Consider the following 6,406-nt stretch of genomic DNA (forward strand, 5'->3'; position numbering starts at 1 on the left):
TCGTCCCTGTGCTTTGGGGAGCCGGAGGGACACCCGAGGCCCACGGCCCTGAGACCCCTTTGCAAAAAGCCGGCTTCCCACGGAAACAGTTTTCCTGAGGTGCAGACCCTATCCCAAGTGGTTGTGGCAAGGTAAAGCAAATGCCCTCCACTTCTCTGGAAGAAACCACAGTGCCCAGCCATGTTCTAAGCCCTCCCATCCTCCCTGGGCTTCTGGCAGCAAGAGGGAAAAGAGAGGAGCAGAGCACTGGGACCCGTTTGACAAAACCTGGCTTCCCACGGGAAAGTCTTTCTCCACGTGCAGACATGCTCCCAGGTGCCTGGGGCAAGGGGAAGGAAATGCCATACACTGACCTGGAAGAGACCACAGGGCCCAGGCACAGTCTGAACACTTCCCTCAATCCGGCGGTTTTGCTAGCAGGAGTTCAACCCCAACGAACACAGCCCGGAGACCCCTGGGGCAAAAACGACTTCCGACGTACAGTAGGTGCTTGCTGTGGAACACCTATCCCAAGTGGGGGTAGCCAGCTCAACAAAATGCCACACACCCAGGTGTAAGAAACAACATTGCCCAGGCATGGTTTAAGCCCCTCACCTCGTCCCTGTGCTTTGGGGAGCCGGAGGGAGAGCCGAGGCCCACGGCCCTGAGACCCCTTTGCAAAAAGCCGGCTTCCCACGGAGACAGTTTTCCTGAGGTGCAGACCCTATCCCAAGTGGTTGTGGCAAGGTAAAGCAAATGCCCTCCACTTCTCTGGAAGAAACCACAGTGCCCAGCCATGTTCTAAGCCCTCCCATCCTCCCTGGGCTTCTGGCAGCAGGAGTGAAAAGAGAGGAGCAGAGCACGGGGACCCGTTTGACAAAACCCGGCTTCCCACGGGAAAGTCTTTCTCCACGTGCAGACATGCTCCCAGGTGCCTGGGGCAAGGGGAAGGAAATGCCATACACTGACCTGGAAGAGACCACAGGGCCCAGGCACAGTCTGAACCCTTCCCTCAACCCGGCGGTTTTGCTAGCAGGAGTTCAACCCCAACGAACACAGCCCGGAGACCCCTGGGTCAAAAACGGCTTCCGACGAACAATAGGTGCTTGCTGTGGAACACCTATCCCAAGTGGGAGTAGCCAGCTCAACAAAATGCCACACACCCAGGTGTAAGAAACAACATGGCCCAGGCATGGTCTAAGCCCCTCACCTCGTCCCTGTGCTTTGGGGAGCCGGAGGGACAGCCGAGGCCCACGGCCCTGAGACCCCTTTGCAAAAAGCCGGCTTCCCACGGAGACAGTTTTCCTGAGGTGCACACCCTATCCCAAGTGGTTGTGGCAAGGTAAAGCAAATGCCCTCCACTTCTCTGGAAGAAACCACAGTGCCCAGCCATGTTCTAAGCCCTCCCATCCTCCCTGGGCTTCTGGCAGCAGGAGTGAAAAGAGAGGAGCAGAGCACTGGGACCCGTTTGACAAAACCCGGCTTCCCACGGGAAAGTCTTTCTCCACGTGCAGACATGCTCCCAGGTGCCTGTGGCAAGGGGAAGGAAATGCCATACACTGACCTGGAAGAGACTACAGGGCCCAGGCACAGTCTGAACCCTTCCCTCAACCCGGCGGTTTTGCTAGCAGGAGTTCAACCCCAACGAACACAGCCCGGAGACCCCTGAAGCAAAAACGGCTTCCGACGAACAATAGGCGCTTGCTGTGGAAAACCAATCCCAAGAGGGGGTAGCCAGCTCAACAAAATGCCACACACCCAGGTGTAAGAAACAACATTGCCCAGGCATGGTCTAAGCCCCTCACCTCGTCCCTGTGCTTTGGGGAGCCGGAGGGACACCCGAGGCCCACGGCCCTGAGACCCCTTTGCAAAAAGCCGGCTTCCCACGGAAACAGTTTTCCTGAGGTGCAGACCCTATCCCAAGTGGTTGTGGCAAGGTAAAGCAAATGCCCTCCACTTCTCTGGAAGAAACCACAGTGCCCAGCCATGTTCTAAGCCCTCCCATCCTCCCTGGGCTTCTGGCAGCAAGAGGGAAAAGAGAGGAGCAGAGCACTGGGACCCGTTTGACAAAACCTGGCTTCCCACGGGAAAGTCTTTCTCCACGTGCAGACATGCTCCCAGGTGCCTGGGGCAAGGGGAAGGAAATGCCATACACTGACCTGGAAGAGACCACAGGGCCCAGGCACAGTCTGAACACTTCCCTCAATCCGGCGGTTTTGCTAGCAGGAGTTCAACCCCAACGAACACAGCCCGGAGACCCCTGGGGCAAAAACGACTTCCGACGTACAGTAGGTGCTTGCTGTGGAACACCTATCCCAAGTGGGGGTAGCCAGCTCAACAAAATGCCACACACCCAGGTGTAAGAAACAACATTGCCCAGGCATGGTTTAAGCCCCTCACCTCGTCCCTGTGCTTTGGGGAGCCGGAGGGAGAGCCGAGGCCCACGGCCCTGAGACCCCTTTGCAAAAAGCCGGCTTCCCACGGAGACAGTTTTCCTGAGGTGAACACCCTATCCCAAGTGGTTGTGGCAAGGTAAAGCAAATGCCCTCCACTTCTCTGGAAGAAACCACAGTGCCCAGCCATGTTCTAAGCCCTCCCATCCTCCCTGGGCTTCTGGCAGCAGGAGTGAAAAGAGAGGAGCAGAGCACGGGGACCCGTTTGACAAAACCCGGCTTCCCACGGGAAAGTCTTTCTCCACGTGCAGACATGCTCCCAGGTGCCTGGGGCAAGGGGAAGGAAATGCCATACACTGACCTGGAAGAGACCACAGGGCCCAGGCACAGTCTGAACCCTTCCCTCAACCAGGCGGTTTTGCTAGCAGGAGTTCAACCCCAACGAACACAGCCCGGAGACCCCTGAAGCAAAAACGTCTTCCGACGAACAATAGGCGCTTGCTGTGGAAAACCAATCCCAAGATGGGGTGGCCAGCTCAACAAAATGCCACACACCCAGGTGTAAGAAACAACATTGCCCAGGCATGGTCTAAGCCCCTCACCTCGTCCCTGTGCTTTGGGGAGCCGGAGGGACACCCGAGGCCCACGGCCCTGAGATCCCTTTGCAAAAAGCCGGCTTCCCACGGAGACAGTTTTCCTGAGGTGCACACCCTATCCCAAGTGGTTGTGGCAAGGTAAAGCAAATGCCCTCCACTTCTCTGGAAGAAACCACAATGCCCAGCCATGTTCTAAGCCCTCCCATCCTCCCTGGGCTTCTGGCAGCAGGAGTGAAAAGAGAGGAGCAGAGCACTGGGACCCGTTTGACAAAACCCGGCTTTCCACGGGAAAGTCTTTCTCCACGTGCAGACATGCTCCCAGGTGCCTGGGGCAAGGGGAAGGAAATGCCATACACTGACCTAGAAGAGACCACAGGGCCCAGGCACAGTGTGAACCCTTCCCTCAACCCGGCGGTTTTGCTAGCAGGAGTTCAACCCCAACGAACATAGCCCGGAGACCCCTGGGGCAAAAACAGCTTCTGACGAACAATAGGTGCTTGCTGTTGAACTCCTATCCCAAGTGGGGGTAGCCAGCTCAACAAAATGCCACACACCCAGGTGTAAGAAACAACATTGCCCAGGCATGGTCTAAGCCCCTCACCTCGTCCCTGTGCTTTGGGGGGCCGGAGGGACAGCCGAGGCCCACGGCCCTGAGACCCCTTGGCAAAAAGCCGGCTTCCCACGGAGACAGTTTTCCTGAGGTGCACACCCTATCCCAAGTGGTTGTGGCAAGGTAAAGCAAATGCCCTCCACTTCTCTGGAAGAAACCACAGTGCCCAGCCATGTTCTAAGCCCTCCCATCCTCCCTGGGCTTCTGACAGCAGGAGTGAAAAGAGAGGAGCAGAGCACTGGGACCCGTTTGACAAAATCCGGCTTCCCACGGGAAAGTCTTTCTCCACGTGCAGACATGCTCCCAGGTGCCTGGGGCAAGGGGAAGGAAATGCCATACACTGACCTGGAAGAGACCACAGGGCCCAGGCACAGTCTGAACCCTTCCCTCAACCCGGCGGTTTTGCTAGCAGGAGTTCAACCCCAACGAACACAGCCCGGAGACCCCTGAGGCAAAAACGGCTTCCGACGAACAATAGGCGCTTGCTGTGGAAAACCAATCCCAACTGGGGGTAGCCAGCTCAACAAATGCCAAACACCCAGGTGTAAGAAACAACATTGCCCAGGCATGGTCTAAGCCCCTCACCTCGTCCTTGTGCTTTGGGGAGCCGGAGCGACACCAGAGGCCCACGGCCCTGAGACCCCATTGCAAAAAGCCGGCTTCCCACGGAGACAGTTTTCCTGAGGTGCAGACCCTATCCCAAGTGGTTGTGGCAAGGTAAAGCAAATGCCCTCCACTTCTCTGGAAGAAACCACAGTGCCCAGACATGTTCTAAGCCCTCCCATCCTCCCTGGCTTCTGGCAGCAGGAGTGAAAAGAGAGGAGCAGAGCACTGGGACCCGTTTGACAAAAACCGGCTTCCCACGGGAAAGTCTTTCTCTTCGTGCAGACATGCTCCCAGGTGCCTGAGGCAAGGGGAAGGAAATGCCATACACTGAGCTGGAAGAGACCACAGGGCCCAAGCACAGTCTGAACCCTTCCCTCAACCCGGCGGTTTTGCTAGCAGGAGTTCAACCCCAACGAACACAGCCCGGAGACCCCTGAGGCAAAAACGGCTTCTGTCGAACAATATGCGCTTGCTGTGGAAAACCAATCCCAACTGGGGGTAGGCAGCTCAACAAAATGCCACACACTCAGGTGTAAGAAACAACATTGCCCAGGCATGGTCTAAGCCCCTCACCTCGTCCCTGTGCTTTGGGGAGCCGGAGGGACAGCCGAGGCCCACGGCCCTGAGACCAATTTGCAAAAAGCCGGCTTCCCACGGAAACAGTTTTCCTGAGGTGCAGACCCTATCCCAAGTGGTTGTGGCAAGGAAAAGCAAATGCCCTCCACTTCTCTGGAAGAAACCACAGTGCCCAGCCATGTTCTAAGCCCTCCCATCCTCCCTGGGTTTCTGGCAGCAGGAGTGAAAAGAGAGGAGCAGAGCACGGGGACCCGTTTGACAAAAACCGGCTTCCCACGGGAAAGTCTTTCTCCACGTGCAGACATGCTCCCAGGTGCCTGTGGCAAGGGGAAGGAAAGGCCATACACTGACCTGGAAGAGACCACAGGGCCCAAGCACAGTCTGAACCCTTCCCTCAACCCGGCGGTTTGCTAGCAGGAGTTCAACCCCAACGAACACAGCCCGGAGACCACTGAGGCAAAAACGGCTTCCGACGAACAATAGGCGCTTGCTGTGGAAAACCAATCCCAACTGGGGGTAGCCAGCTCAACAAAATGCCACACACCCAGGTGTAAGAAACAACATTGCCCAGGCATGGTCTAATTCCCTCACCCCGTCCCTGTGCTTTGGGGAGCCGGAGGGACACCAGAGGCCCACGGCCCTGAGACCCCTTTGCAAAAAGCCGGCTTCCCACGGAGAGAGTTTTCCTGAGGTGCAGACCCTATCCCAAGTGGTTGTGGCAAGGTAAAGCAAATGCCCTCCACTTCTCTGGAAGAAACCACAGTGCCCAGCCATGTTCTAAGCCCTCCCATCCTCCCTGGGCTTCTGGCAGCAGGAGTGAAAAGAGAGGAGCAGAGCACTGGGACCCGTTTGACAAAAACCGGCTTCCCACGGGAAAGTCTTTCTCCACGTGCAGACATGCTCCCAGGTGCCTGTGGCAAGGGGAAGGAAATGCCATACACTGACCTGGAAGAGACCACAGGGCCCAAGCACAGTCTGAACCCTTCCCTCAACCCGGCGGTTTGCTAGCAGGAGTTCAACCCCAACGAACACAGCCCGGAGACCCCTGAGGCAAAAACGGCTTCCGACGAACAATAGGCGCTTGCTGTGGAAAACCAATCCCAACTGGGGGTAGCCAGCTCAACAAATGCCAAACACCCAGGTGTAAGAAACAACATTGCCCAGGCATGGTCTAAGCCCCTCACCTCGTCCTTGTGCTTTGGGGAGCCGGAGCGACACCAGAGGCCCACGGCCCTGAGACCCCATTGCAAAAAGCCGACTTCCCACGGAGACAGTTTTCCTGAGGTGCAGACCCTATCCCAAGTGGTTGTGGCAAGGTAAAGCAAATGCCCTCCACTTCTCTGGAAGAAACCACAGTGCCCAGACATGTTCTAAGCCCTCCCATCCTCCCTGGCTTCTGGCAGCAGGAGTGAAAAGAGAGGAGCAGAGCACTGGGACCCGTTTGACAAAAACCGGCTTCCCACGGGAAAGTCTTTCTCTTCGTGCAGACATGCTCCCAGGTGCCTGAGGCAAGGGGAAGGAAATGCCATACACTGAGCTGGAAGAGACCACAGGGCCCAAGCACAGTCTGAACCCTTCCCTCAACCCGGCGGTTTTGCTAGCAGGAGTTCAACCCCAACGAACACAGCCCGGAGACCCCTGAGGCA

The sequence above is a fragment of the Ursus arctos genome, unplaced genomic scaffold (assembly GCF_023065955.2).
Source record: "Ursus arctos isolate Adak ecotype North America unplaced genomic scaffold, UrsArc2.0 scaffold_10, whole genome shotgun sequence".
NCBI lineage: Eukaryota > Metazoa > Chordata > Mammalia > Carnivora > Ursidae > Ursus > Ursus arctos.